Below are 15897 nucleotides of genomic sequence, written 5' to 3' on the forward strand. Positions count from 1 at the left end.
GAGGGGGAGAGAGAGAGAGAGAGAGAGAGAAAAAGCACAACAGTCCAGTTTCCTAAAGAAAATTCAACAACCTCAAAACCCAGCAATCTGATCAAACTGAACCCAACACTTAAATGGTCACCAAAATGTGAATCTGAATTTATTAGTGCCATTAGCTCAATAGAGATCTCCAACCAAATTAATAGATTTCAAATAACACAGTTTACGACGAGCAAAACTGACATAAATACTGCTGTACATCAAATAAATCTTATTTATGATAGGTGTATAATTAAAGCTTACCTACTATATAAAAACAAGAAAACTAAACTAAAATCTGGTGATGAAATCTGGTTTGACAAAGAATGTAAAATGAAAAGAAAACAACTCCGACAGCTCTCCAACCTAATACACAGAGCGCCACACAAACCAGAAATCAGACAAAACTATTGTGAAGCACTTAGGGACTACAAAAATACAATCCAGTATAAAAAACAACATTACCTTAACCATACTCTCAATGAAATCCAAGACTCTATTAATAATAATCGATTCTGGGAAAAATGGAATAGTCTAAATAAACAACAACACCAGGATACACAGTAGCCATACAAAATGGAGAACTATGGAAAGACTACTTTAAAAACCTGTTCAGAGAAATCTCCTCCGATAGTCTTACACCTGATCAGAAAACCCTACAAAACAAACTAAACCGGTTAGAATTGACAATCAAAAACAACCAAAATCCTCTAGACTATCCGATTAGTCTGACTAAACAAACAAACTCAAACCCAGGAAGGCATGTGGTTTAGACAACATCAGAACAGAAATGTTAAAGCACAGTCCTACAGTGATGCAGGAGGCTCTCCTAAAACTATTTCATCTGATATTACAATCTGGACACTTTCCTGAATCCTGGAATAAAGGCTTAATACAGCCACTGTACAAAAGCGGAGATCAATTTGACCCCAATAACTACCGAGGCATTTGTGTGAACAGTAACCTGGGGAAGACTTTCTGTGGTATCCTGAATACTCCAATTCAAGCTTTCCTTACCAAACACAATGTCTTCAGTAAAAGTCAGATCGGATTTCTACCAAACCACCGCACCACCGACCACATCTACAGGCATTAGTCAATGAGCACGTCCATCATAAAAAACAAAGGAAAAATATATGCATGTTTTGTTGATTTAAAAAAAGCATTTGATTCAATATGGCATGACGGCCTATATTATAAAATTCTACAATCAGGCATAGGTGGAAAAGCTTATGACATCATTAAATCTATGTACACAGAAAACAAATGCGTGGTTAAAATTGGCGATAAAAGAACAGAATTTTTTTCTCAGGGGCGCGGGGTAAGACAGGGATGCAACTTGAGTCCAACTCTGTTTAACTTCTATATCAATGAGTTAGCCGTGTTACTGGAACAATCTGCAACAGCCGGTCTCAACTCCGAGGTGAAATGTCTTCTGTATGCTGATGATCTGGTGCTGCTGTCAGACACCGCCGAAGGTCTACAGCAACACCTACACCTGCTGGAGAAATACTGTCAAAACTGGGCCCTGACAGTCAATCTGAACTAAACTACAATGATGATTTTCCAGAAAAAAGACGGATTACAGGATAACAGATACACATTCACTCTGGGAAACACTACAATAGAACACACGTTACACTACGATTATCTCGGCCTAAAAATCAGCGCGTCAGGAGGTTTTGGTCTTGCAGTGAATGCACTGAAAGAGAAAGCTAGACGTGCGTTTTACACCATCAAAGGCAGATTCACCCAAACAGATATTCCAGTTCCAGTCTGGTGTCAAATCTTTGATAGTGTGATTATGCCTATAGCTCTATATGGCTGCGGGGTTTGGGCTCCACAGTGTCTGACAGATTACTCCAAATGGGATAAACACCCCATAGAATCCCTGCATGCTGAATTCTGTAAAAACATTTTAAGAGTTCAGAGAAGAACACCAAATAATGCATGCAGGGCTGAATTAGGCAGATACCCCCTGATAATACACATCCAAAAACATTCTCTCAAATTCTGGACACTCCTTAACTCAAGTCCTCTTAACACACTTCAATATGAAGCACTTAAAACCCAAGAGCTGAGACCTAAAGCCAGTCCCTTCTGCCAGCTGGCTCTGAAACTTCCGACCGGCACAACCGAACAGAACCAAATCAGAATAAACCAAATGATCAAAGAAAGTAAAAAGTCATATTTAGATCATTGGGAAAAGGAAAGTAAAACCCAAAGTAAACTAGAATGCTATCGGACCCTAAACAGAAAATACAATCTGGCAGATTATCTCTACACTGTTGGAGATGTGAAACAGAGACGGATCCTGACCAAATACAGACTCAGTGATCACAGTCTGGCCATAGAGAGAGGCAGACACAGACAAACATGGCTTCCAAAGGAAGAACGAGTCTGTGCCCACTGTGACACTGGTGAGGTGGAGACACACTTTCTCCTTCATTGTGATCAATTTAAAGATGTGAGAGAGAAACACTTTCACAAAATGTCAAAGGTCATGCCAGAGTTTGATAGGTGTTCAGAAACAGAGCGAATGCAGATGTTACTGGGGGAGAAGAGACACACATCAGCTGCTGCTTCATTCATCTATCAGCTGCACGAACTACTGCCTTCATCTGCTACAATCAATGCACATCTACACTCTTGACTTTATTACATTCTCATGTTTCTGCCTGAAATCTACTTTTGATATTGAGATTTTATTTCCATATTTCATTTGTTTACTTACATATACTCTATTTTATATTGCATTCTATATTTATGCCTTACTCAGCACCTTAGTTTAATTTTAATCTCATGTTTGTACTTAATGTATGTCTTTTGTTATATGTTCAATGCGGAGAGAGAGATCCGTCCCAGAATTGGGATTTCTTTTAATTTTCTTGGTTGTGTTGTATGAAAGTAATTATTAATATTATATATATGATCATTATTTATTTATTATAATTTGGCTATAATTTCAAAGTTATGGATTACAGCTTTAAATATTAAGTGAGCCATTACGGCCAAACAAATATAATAAGTTGATTAAAATACAAGACTCTTACATGTGATGTTTCATCCTGCTTATGAGTTTAATAACTAGATTGAATGATTGAATTTTTGGACAAAAAAAGTTGTATACACAAGCATGTGACATCATTGCTTGTTTAGCTACAGCTCATATAAGACCTTCAACATGAGTCTCTTCACAAAGGTCAACCAGCTGTCTGATAACGTCTATAAGCTGAGAGAAATACATCTAATAACAACAAACATTTGGGAAAACTACATCAAAGTTGTCACGGGAGGTCAGCTTTGAGTTACGGTGAGAGATCTTTTGATAGATGAGGCCGTATTTGTTCATGCCAAGATGGAAGTAGAGGAACAAATCCAGGAATGACTGTGTCAGCATATCCATTGGCTCAGTTGGGGATGAAGTGACCCAGGAAGGAACACGCAGAGCTTAGATAAGAATCCGTCAGTGTTTCAGAGCCCACATAACCAGGACAGATGAGACACAGAGCAAAGCAAAGCAAACGGACTCCCAGAGGTCATTTTGTCAGTTCTTGCAAACCAACAAACAACACCGCCTCAACAACACTCGCCTCACCAGATGGGTTTTCTATCAAGCATTCAGGTAAACAAGATATCTGGCATGATCCATGAAAATGGTAGAAGATTTGTTTTTCTTTTTTAGCCAAGGCTACGCTGGGGTGATTCTGACAACATCTTGGTTTCAAGATGTCAAACGTAATTTACATGAAAACACTTGCATCAACAAATTTCCTTTCAATTCATTAAATCAAGGTGTGACTTGTTTTAAAGCATTCATTTTAAAACTTATACTGACAGACAGTTTAACACAACTTTGACATTTTTTCACAAAAAAAGGCCTTAAAATTCTCATTACCGTAACCCTTTCAAACGGTCAATGATCCCATAGCATGTTTTGCTAAAAAATTCTCAGCAAGTTTTTATTAATCATTCGTAGGCCTAATAAGACATGAAGTCATTTTTAATAAAAAAGAGATTGTTTGAATTGGAATTATCTGTATCGGTGATGAGAATGTAAAAAGTGGTGTACACAGCGTGACAAGAGAATATTCAGCTCTTAACTAGAACAAACGAAAGTAATCTGTAAACCATTAGAAAGCTACTGGCAGATGTGTTTCTTCACATAAAATCAAACTTAATGTGTTTAAACAGACTTTTCTACATGTTACGGAGGATGAGAATATTAGTCATGGACACTTCTTTCTTCCTCTATCTCTTCATTTTTATTATGAACACTCTGTCAGTTATTTTTTGTCGTTTGAGAACATCTCTTAAAACATCCCATTGTTTTTTCAGAATATTTTAATTCCACTCAATTACAAAATATAATGCATCGGGCCGCGTTACGGTAATGACAATTTCAGCAGAAAAAGCAATACAATACATAACTCATTCCCATATCAAAATGATGCTTTAGTAGACGTGAAAATCAAATGTAATTACATTTCAGGTGATACTAATATCTCCAACCAAACCTACTGACAGCATCGAGGGACGTCAGTATTCGTTTTATAATCTGAAGTTTCTCTCGGAAGCTCGAGTCCCTTCATTACTTCCAAAGAGTAATAAGACACGATTTCTACGATATCGATGGCGAGTGACCTCTGTATCACATCAAAATGATTCATTTTACTGCCGAGCACTTATCTTCGCCAGCTTGTAGATGACCAGAGATTGACTAGAAATACCAGATGGGACGAGAGGTTACAGTCTTCACAGGCAGTCACCAGGGGCCCACAGGCCTACGTGGAAGGGGAAATTTCGCAAACTGTTTGGAGTAGACGGCCTGGGTTTTCCCCTTCACATCTCCGCAGTCCCCTGATCTGTTAACATCTGAAACTCCTCCCCCTGCTGTCAGGAGGCGGGTCGCCCTCCCCTCCCCGAACTCCAAAACTCATTTCACTCAGTGCACTCCCTCATGAGAATGACTCACTCTCTCTCTCCCCCAACACACAGCCATAAACAACACACACATTATAAAAACTTGCTTCTAGTAAAAGAGAAACTTCACGGGTCTTTGTGGAAGCTCAACCGCATATTTACAACACGCACCAAAGACGGTCGTGCTGGAGCGACCCGACTGCACTACAGAAGAAACTACGGAAAGTAAATATCGTAACACTCACAAGGACTAAAGGGAGAGTTGCAGGAATCAAGTCTTTCTCGGCCTCTTTGTCTGCACTCACGGAGCCGAGCAGATTCACATAAATACCAGCTAGCAAAACAAAGCACGGCCCTCTCTAGGGTGTGGTGGCGTAGTGAGCTACAGCTGTGGTTTGTTGTTGCTCAGGATGGATGTTGGGCCCCAGCTTGACTCCACGCCATCCTGGCCGTATCTCCCTCTGTGACACATTTCCTGTCCCACATATCAAGGAAAAGGCAAATTTAGGGTCTCGGCACCTTCCGGAGTCAGTATACTTCCCAGCAGAGAGAAAAAGACACTTTGCCTTGGGCATTTCTAACACGTTTTTATAGCAAAAACAACTAAAACACAAAAACTGTTGAGATTTTGGAGCTCTGTTTCGAAATCTAATAAGATGTCTATGAGGGTTTTCTTAATGGGACCATAAATGTAGAACTGATCTTAAAGGGACAGTTCACCCAAAAATGAAAATTCATTATTTATTCACCCTCACGTCACTCCAAGTCTGTATGACTTTCTTTCTTCTGCAGAACACAAAAGAAGAACATTCACCCCTGTTGTATGAACACAAAACCACTGAGACATTTTTTTTAGTTTTGGCTGAATAATGCCTTTGCTTGTTTTGTCTGCTTAGATACGTGTTTTGGCTAAAGCAACTAGTTCAGTTATGACTAAACCAAATTCCACCCAAGTCTGTTTTTTAAATAAAGGTCTCTTCTCCATAATTCTGTGCACACACCAAAAGCAAAGCATCACATTCCTCGCTCTAAATCGGACGGCAGGGAGTGCTTTCATGCATCAATGAGCCTTTTTTCCAGCTCGGATTGAAATTTTTCAACTTGTGCGGAAGACGCGAATGTGGCGAATGTCGGCCAATTTGCGTCATTCACGTCGACCAGTACGAATTTGCGTCAATTTGCATCTTTGCTTTGCATGCAATCTACGCGCAAATAAATAATGAAATTCACCCGTTTCGACATCTGCCAATCAAAAATGTGAGTTCTCAAAATAAGATTACGATTTGACATTATTGACAATTATATGGACATAATAACACAAACGGTATGCAACGAGTACAAATACTGCATTTAAATATAATAAGCGTTATAACTTTAGTTGGGTTTAAAAAAGAAATCGGATTCACAATAATAAGGTTCTAAAAAGGATTTAAGTTGTTGTGTATGACATGTTTGTTAGACAAAGTATCTGACTTGGATAAGTAACCTGCAATTTGATGCTTCAAACAGAGACGGCAATAGGGCGGAAAAAATTACAGATTGCAGCTTTAAATGTTTCCCTGTTAAATATAAATACAAGATACAAAGTACAAAATCCAAGACCGTTTAGGAAATCTGGGTCAGTATAGCGCCTGCTTATGTTGCAATAACTGAGCGGGAATGTACCGGTGGATGGAGGTCAGGCAGGTGTTTTTTCAGAACAGGTCATAACACGTACATGTGGGATATGTGTCCACACATGTTAGTTTGCCAGGTGTACGAGTAAAAACCTGGAGTTTCTAACGGCATCTTTGAGAACACGGACCATTGGGTTACCATACAGTTGTAGGTGTTGATAAGAAGTGAAAAAGCAGAAAGCCAACACACAGGGCGTGTGCGTGTAGAAACCTGCCCCGTTTAATGATAAGTGTCAGGAGAAGTGCGCTTGATCTCATACACAAACTCCAGACCTCCTTAAAGCTAGGATTTAAGAGAAAGATCTTTTAATGAGAACGACTGGAAGCGTTTCAAAGACCAAGGCAGATCAGTTGAAACCAGAGAGGAGCTTACCCCAGATCAAACACAACCTCTTGTTCCAGAGAATAAACGCTAACCACAGAATGAGAGGTGATCCTAGACTCTTACAGCTTCTGCATGGTTAGGATCTTTGTTTGGGGGGTTGGAACACAATATGAAGCTCTGAAGGCTTCAGTTGCTTTGAGTTTCTCAAAAGAGAGTTTGGCTGAGCATGTGTAAGCATTGTGAGATTAGTCGACATGTCTTTTGACCAAATTCTGTTTTGGCTTAGACCAGTCTTGAGATAAAATAAGCAAACGCATTCGAGACCAAGACCATCAAAAAATGGTTTTGAGACTAGTAGTACTACAACACTAGTCAGCAAAGCACCTCATAGACCAGGGGTTGGCAAGCAAGTTTGGCATCGGGCCAAAAACACTAATTCGCCGCTAGATGGCGGGCCAGAAAATAGTCAAAGGATAATTAAAGAAATTAATTGATGAAAAATGCAACTACAATGCCTACTTTTAAAAATATAGTTATTATATAATTACATAATAGTTATATAATTATTTAACGTAAGCCTATTTTTTACACTCCTCCTGTACTAAACTGCATTTTTTTTGCCTCCTGGGGGTAAAATAACTGTATAATAACTGATAAAGTATATTTGATTTCCGTTACTTTATTTCCGTGAACAGCTGCCATAGTGCAACATTCAAACTAAACGCACAAAAGATGAAATGCACTACGAACACCTTTATTATTACTGGGGTTAATAAAAGAAATAGGCTCAAAAGAAAAACAGACCAAAACAAGGGGAAATGCGGTCTTAAAACGTCAAGCCTCAATCGTAACAGCAGTTTAGAATGTACTTTTAGAAACTTGGACAAAGTAGCTGCGTCTTCGAAGGCTGCATGCGTCCTCCGGAGATCACATTCGACAGCCTCGGCCGCATATGACATCGAGGTTTATTCAGGTTTTATTTCAGAAAAGCAACAGTTACATTGGGTAAGTGATACAACGTCTTCTTAAGAGAAATAAATATAAATGTTATAATGTTTTTTTTTTAACTGAAATGAGCCTGTATTAAACCTCTTGTCGCCCGCGCACCTCCGCAAATGGATGAGGCGTTTGTAGTTGACGCGCATGCCGTTGCGCTATTATTCAGGCTTCAGGCTCATGCGGTGTACATGGGACAATAATCCAGCAGCAAAAAAGTAAATCACCAAGAGGGCTGAGCGAGCGGAGCTGAATCTTCAGAAAGGCGCTCTCCGCTTCGCAAGAAATGTTAATGCTACGCTACGCACTCGCTCCACTTTGCTCACATGCTCTGGTGCTGAGGCCCCGCGTTATAAGCAAACGTTTCAATGCTTCACTGTTAGTTTTTTCATACCCCATATTTCATGACGGCTATTTTAGAAGTGTGTCTAGCGATCGACAGACTCCTTAGAATATCTTTCAGACCTTTTCAAATTAAAAGCTCTCAATTCATTTCAAAATAAAACATTGCTGCAAAAACGTTCTCGTACTTTTATTTTGAAGGCAATTTCACTAAAGACATTATTATGACAGATCTATTTCAGAACCAGCTGCGGGCAAAATAATAAAAATAATGCTGCTGGCGCGGGCCAGATATTATCGCCTGTTGCCGACCCCTGACATAGACTAACGGACAAATCTCATTTTTGTTCATCGCAACAACAAATCTGCAGAATTGTGCAGGTTAGCCCCGCCCACCTTTAAAGGGATAGTTCACTCAAAAATGAAAGCTCCGTCATCATTTACTCACCCTCAGGTTGTTTCAAACCTATATACAGTACCTCACAGAAGTGAAGCACACCCCTCACATTTTTGTAAATATTTTATTTTTTTATATTTTATTTGGACATTTTCACTTAGGGGTGTACTCACTTTTGTTGCCAGCGGTTTAGACATTAATGGCTGCGTGTTGAGTTATTTTGAGTGGACGGCAAATTTACACTGTTATACAAGCTGTACACTCACTACTTTACATTGTAGCAAAGTGTCATTTCTTCAGCGTTGTCACATGAAAAGATAAAATAAAATATTTACAAAAATGTGTTTTTCTTTGTTCTGTTAAACACAGAGAAAGATATTTGTAAGAATGTTAGCAATTTTCAGTTCTGTGACATCATCCACTATCATAGTAGGAAAAAATATTGTATCTTTTTTGTTCTGTTGAACACAAAGTGAGATATTCTGAAGAATTTAGGAAAACAAACAGTTCTAGGAGGCCTTTGACTACCATTTAATTTTCCTACTATGGTAGTCAATGATGTCACAGAATTGAAACTTGCTAACATTCTTCCAAATATCTCTCTCTGTGTTCATCAGAACAAAGTCATTTATACAGGTATGAAATGACATGAGGGTGAGTAAATGATGACAGAATTTTCATTTTTGGGTGAACTGTTCCTTTAAATGTCGTCGGCCAAATCTCCCTCTACATAAAAGTACATTAAACACTACAAAACTTGGTTCAATGATAACATTAGATTTGCAATAATTTGTAATTATGAACATAAAGACAAAAACATTGACAATCTTGTCAATTTTATTATCTTAAATAACAAGTAGTTTATTCATAAACGTCGACTGTCTAAATCTCCACCTTTATACAAAGTATTCTCTAACGAACTCTAAAAAATGGTGTAAAATCTAAAAGGTACATCTATTGTAAATGACTATGAGTCTGTATTTGGCATATTATGAATGTCTTTTTATTTGAGTGTGTTTTTCTACTTCATCTTTGGAGCTTCTATTATTAATATTATAAATTTTTTGTATTTTGTGTTGTTAATCTACACTTTTTGTAAGATGTACGTTGTTTCTTGTTCAATAAAAAAAGTACATTAAAGGGGTCATATGGTGCGAATACGTGTTTTTCTGTGTCTTTGGTGTGTTATAAGTTGCCCATGCATGTATTAGACACGTAAAATTGCAAAAATGAAAGTGTGGGAACAAAAAATGCATTCTATCTAAAAGCGAATGCTCACCCAGACCTGCCTGAAACGCCTCGTGTAGCCACACCCCCACAAATCTACGTCAGTTCGTGGTATGAGTTGACTAAGACCGCCCTAATGTATACGCAAGTAAGGTGGGCGTACTTGTAAATCTCATTGTATCGTCGCCGCCGCAGCCATGTCGTGGAGACGCTGTGTGTTTCGTTGCGAAAAGAAAGCCTCTTTGTTTGCCCTTCCAAAAGATGAGACAACTAAAAACGAATGGTTACATTTTATTTACAACACTGTTCCAGAAAAGTACAATCCGAATGTTCAAGTTTGTGCAGCGCATTTCACAGATGATTGCTTCATGAACCTGGGAGAGATCAAGGCCGGCTGTGCACGAAAGCTTTGGTTAAAAAGTGGGGCCATACCAACCATTAAAACTTCGCTGGCGCTTTAGATTCGCAACCTGTAAGTATATTTTATTGTAAAAGACTTTGTTACGGACTGAGTTGAGTTTGTCGTGTGTTTGTAGCGCATGTTGTTTCGTGATCTGCAAATGCAGACACGCGCGCAATGTGAAAAAAGACAGCATAAGTCCTAATAATCAGTAATTATGTTCCAACTAGAGGCAACAAATGTCGTGTTTATAATGGGGTTTATTGTCTTTGTTGAGTCGTGACGAGATGTGGCGTAACACTGGTTGATCACTAACGGCAAATCTTTATAACGTCGTATATGAAAGGTAAAATAGTTAGCTATAGTTTTTAACTATTTAACATAATATATTTTTTAAATACCGTACCAATCCTTTACATCCTGCTCAATTCAGACTCGAATTGATAAGGAAAGTACCAATGACATTTTATCACCTGTCAGTACAACTGCTTTGGAACCTGATGTTCCAAATATGGTAAGAGGCGTTACATTTCCATCACACGCTTGCAGTATTCCACCAATCACTACGCACTGGTTAACTGGCCAATAATATCACACCTCACTTTCAGAGCGATGAACGTTGTAAAAAATCCACGCGTTTCAGAGAGGCGGGGCAAACAGGAGATACAAACATGCACGGTATGTGGAAAATACAGCGTTTTTGAACCTTAAATCGTGTATACACATTGCATTACATCTAAAACAAACCATAATATTCGTTTTACCCGTGTCACATATGACCCCTTTAAACATCAAATATCTGGTCATGGTGCGGTTTTACTTGCTGCTTTGTGTCTGGTAAGAGCAGTGTGTAATACTTCATGTTTAAATCCCTCATGTGTGAGCAACAGTAACCAAACCCCACTAATGACAGCGTGCACTAAATCACACATATTCAACTCTCACACGTATATGAGCAGCTAGTTAGCCGTGACGCCTATGCCTTATTTTAAATACGATGTGGGCAGACAACACTACACTATGCCATTATGCCGTTTTAATTCACATTAGGTGGAGAAAACGATCAAACGTCATAGTTTGAAACCATCAACTCTGTCTCTAACCAGCTTTAAAACAGTGGGAAAAGCCGACCGTGGGGACGATCCTATCTTGTTCTCCCATGTGTTGGTTAAACCAGCGGGTGAAGATAAAGACCTGTGATGTGGCCCCCAAAGAGCTCCAGAGAAGATTATGACACTGTCATCCACTGCCAGCATCGGTTCTGGCCCATCAGGACCCGTGAGAATTGATCTGAACACTTTCTCCCAGCCAACCTCTGTCCCAGAACACCGCTCCATCCATACACGCTTATCCGGCATCGACAGCTATACGTGCTGTCCTCTGGAACATTCATAAATCACAGCTCGCAGTGTTTGGAGACCACGTGAATTTGGTTGTGTCCTGATGTTTAGAGATGCATTTGACTTCAGTCATGAGACTATACATTTTGACAGATCGATGAGTCAAATACAGATTCAACTGCACAGAAATGAATCGAAGTGCTCAGGCATGATGTTAAAAATAAAGAGTTATTTCCAACTCTTCTCTTCTTCAATTACAGTCTACAAGAACAGCACACAGACTTTATTTGAGCTCATTCTAAATATGTTACAGGGCTGGATGTCAACATACATCTTCCCTAGTTTCAGCTCTGAGCCTACTTGTAAACATGTGTAGACTACACTTCACTGATCAAATGTTAAATGCTCTCTCATCTGTAAATCACCTCGGATAAAAGTGTAAGTTTCAGTTTTTCACAGTTGTGTAACTACTAAACAGATTTCTGACTGTGGATTTGTTGGCCCATAGGAAGGTTAAATGTAGCTGGTGCTGAGAGAAGCTACTAATAAAGTATACACTAGATCCATACAATGATGCCTCATTCATTCATCAATCTATGTACAATGCATTACAATCCAAGAAACACAGTCCACAGATTCAGTCATCTATTGTAGCTGAAATCAAACTTTGTAAAATTGTATAAACTTTCCTCTTCATATAAAGGGATAATTCACCCAAAAATAAATGCCATGAATTACTCAACCTCAAGTTGTTCCAAATCTGTTTCTTTGTCCTGTTAGGATATTTGGATGAATGTTAGCAAAAGACATTTCTGGGGCCCCATTGACTACCATAGTAGGACAATGTGTTTTGTAGTCAAAGGTGCCCTAGAACTGTTTGTATTCCTAAATTCTTTAATAAAGCAATAAGCCCAAAAGAAACAGTGGGTTACAGAGCATTTTATAACAGCTAAGGGCGTCGTGGCACAACGCGAAGTGGCAAGGTGTCATAAAATAAAGTAAATAAAGTGATATTTAGGCTTTGTAATGCGGTCAGCCGTTATAAATCAGGGTATTTTACAACGCCTTAGAACTCGGCTCAGCCAATCAGAATCAAGGACCAGAACGGACCGTTTCATAAAATATCTTCTTTTGCGTTCAACAGAAAAAAATATTATACAATACTTGTTTCTACTATGGTAGTCAATGGTGCCCCAGAAATCCCAACATTCTTCCAAATAGTTTTCTTTGTGTTCAACAGAACCAAGACATTGCTACAGGTTTGGAACACCTCGAGGGTGAGTAAACGATGACCGACTTTTCATTTTTGGGTGAACTGTTCCTTTAAATACAGTATATTATTCAAGATGTATTATGTGATGTATTTCTCTGCTGTTTTTTCTGCTTAGCTCATTGCAATGCACACAATGCTGGGCTTCTCCAAATAAGATATCTTGGAAGGCCTTCCCGCACAATCTTTACACATCTGGAGCGCACCTAGAGTTTGGAGTCTTGAGATGCGGCCTGTGCTCACTAGGTTTCTGGAACAGAAGAAAAGTGTCTAGACAAAGAATCATTCAAATAAAAATAACAGCTCTCTTTAGATTACAATGATGAATGGATCTGTCAACAGCTCTGACGTGACATCAATCCTCATGTGAGTCCATAAACAACTGAATTAAAATGATATCGAGAGCGCAAACCGGTACACACCGCCCCACACACACACACACACAAAAACAAGTGTGCTTCAAACAAAAGCTCAATGTAATCGTGTGAAGAAGTCAATGTTTCCTGGAATTGAGAGCTTTTGACAAGTTCACGTGGGGCAGCATAATGCCGACAGAAGAACTGTATCACTTCATAGGAGATGTGACACAATGGCATCTTTCTTATGGTGATGATGGAAGGGAAGTGAATGTGAATGAATTTGAGCACACAGAGCTTTATTGTCTATGTTGTGTTAGAAGAACTTTAGTGGGCCCAACATTAACATGTCTAACCGCAGATAACGGCATCATTTACCAAACATAAGGGAGGACTGACGGGAAACAGACGTATCAACATGCTGGAAAACATCTAAACTTTTAAGACTTTTATATAGACCACACTCATTTCCGCTCTACTAATTTGATTGGCCGTGTAATGTTGCTATTTGATATTTAAAATAACAGCACTGAGATGTTTCATACGCCTCTTGTTCTGTGTTCATGACATTAGGGAGTGGAAACTCAAGTCCTCCACTCACACCTCATACTGAGGAAATAAATATACAAACTATAACTAGCCAACTTTTGTGTTCAATTTAAAGGGGTCACATGGCGAAAATACGAGTTTTTCTGTGTCTTTGGTGTGTTATAAGTTGCCCATGCATGTATTAGACACGTAAAATTGCAAAAATGAAAGTGTCGGAACAAAAGATGCACTCTTATCTAAAAGCGAACGCTCACCCAGACCTGCCTGAAACGCCTCGTGTAACCACACCCCCACAAATCTAAGTCAGTTCGTGGTATGAGTTGACTAAGACCGCCCAAATGTACACGCAAGTAAGGTGGGCGTACCTGTCAGTACAATTCAAGAGGAACCTGATGTTCCAAATATGGTAAGAGGCGTTACATTTCCCTCACACGCTTGCAGTATTCCACCAATCACTACGCACTGGTTAACTGGCCAATCGTAGCACACCTCGCTTTTCAGAGCCATGAGCTTTGTTAAAAATCTGTGCGTTTCAGAGAGGCGGGGCTAAGAGGAGATACAAACATGCACGGTATGTGGAAAATACAGCGCTTTTGAACCTTAAATCGTGTATACACATTGAATTACATCTAAAACAAACGATAATATTCCTTTTAGCCGTGTCATATGACCCCTTTAAGGTACCTGATTATAAGTTACGTTTATAAAACAAGTTATTTGACAACCACCGTGTATTGAATTTCAGCACAGCTGTGATCCATAGCTCTTCTTTATTCAGTACTGTCAAAAACCGTCTAACCAATCATATAAAACGCTAGAATTTGATTTCGTGAGTGAGTTTGCAGTCACTTGTTGACACCCATTGGCTGAAACTTAAGTCGCCCAGTTGAAAAATGACTTATTATTTATGAGCAAATTATTACATTATTATGAAAGAATATGAAGACACTTTTTGTGTCGATAAGAGCGGATCACAGTTATTCCTATGGGATCGCAGGCAAAATAAGTATATTATCCAGCTAAGATCTTACTCCCTGAGGCAGGACTAAACTGATAACACTCCTATTAAACAAACAGCATCACTCTCAGAGATCTGACTCGGATGCTCGGCTGGCCTTTCCCAGGACTTCAATTGGGTTAACAACTTAAAACATCAATCCAACACCTGAATTATAACCAAAAGCATTTATTCCATTTATGGGGGATTCTTTCATTCTTCAAGCATGATTTAAAAGAACAACAACAAAAACTCCTTCAGTAGTGACCAGAACACATTCTATAATATGTTCTACTTAACTTAACTTATAAGAATAGTCTAAGTTATCGCACACTCTTCAGGCCAGTGTCCCATTCCGCCCTACAGACAAACCACACAGGGCCTAAAATGAGAAAGCCACGTGTAGGCTGCAACTCACTCCCTGTCCAGCGAGTTAAATTATGGTTTCCTTCATATCATCCACATGCACATGCACATGCTCAGTCCGACCCACGGACCTCAGCACACATTCCCCCATCGAACGAGTGGGTGATGGTAAATAAGACCCCCAAAGCCGCTTCCCTACCCACGCCTTACACATAAAGAGAGCCTGTCTAACTCAAAGTGTCCAAATATGACCATTTCTCCATGTTCATCAGAACAAATGTATACACATTTGGAACAACTTGAAAGCGAGTGAATGAAGACAGAATTTTCAGTTTTGGGTGAAGTAGTGGAGGAATAAAATGCTCTTAAAGGGACAGTTTACCAATAAGAATAAAAATTCTGTGACCGTTTAGTCAACCTCATGTGGTTGTAAACCTCTATACGATTCTTTCTTCTGTGGAACACAAAAGAAGATATTTTGAGAAATGTCTCATACTGTGTGCAGGCCTGAAATGTCGATCTTATTTTAAACATTATGTTCAAAGATGCTTTCTTCCAGACATTTTCACGACAGAATATTTTTCATATGTAAGTTTCACAACAGTGACGGGAACAAGACCGCATTATGATGCAATGACACACAAGACTTTCGAACAACGTCAAAACCCAGCCTGAGCAATACGCCAGCCATGTTAACAGAGTCAAGCGGTTCACA

The 15897-nt window shown here is 39.1% G+C and overlaps 1 protein-coding gene across 1 annotated transcript in view; it reads right to left on the minus strand.

Moving 5' to 3' along the window:
* Positions 1-15897, minus strand: part of atg7 (ATG7 autophagy related 7 homolog (S. cerevisiae)) — an 84048-nt gene that overhangs the window by 6856 nt on the left and 61295 nt on the right. The gene's annotated exons all lie outside the window — the stretch shown is intronic.

This window comes from Triplophysa rosa, linkage group LG20, assembly GCF_024868665.1.
Source record: "Triplophysa rosa linkage group LG20, Trosa_1v2, whole genome shotgun sequence".
Lineage (NCBI taxonomy): Eukaryota > Metazoa > Chordata > Actinopteri > Cypriniformes > Nemacheilidae > Triplophysa > Triplophysa rosa.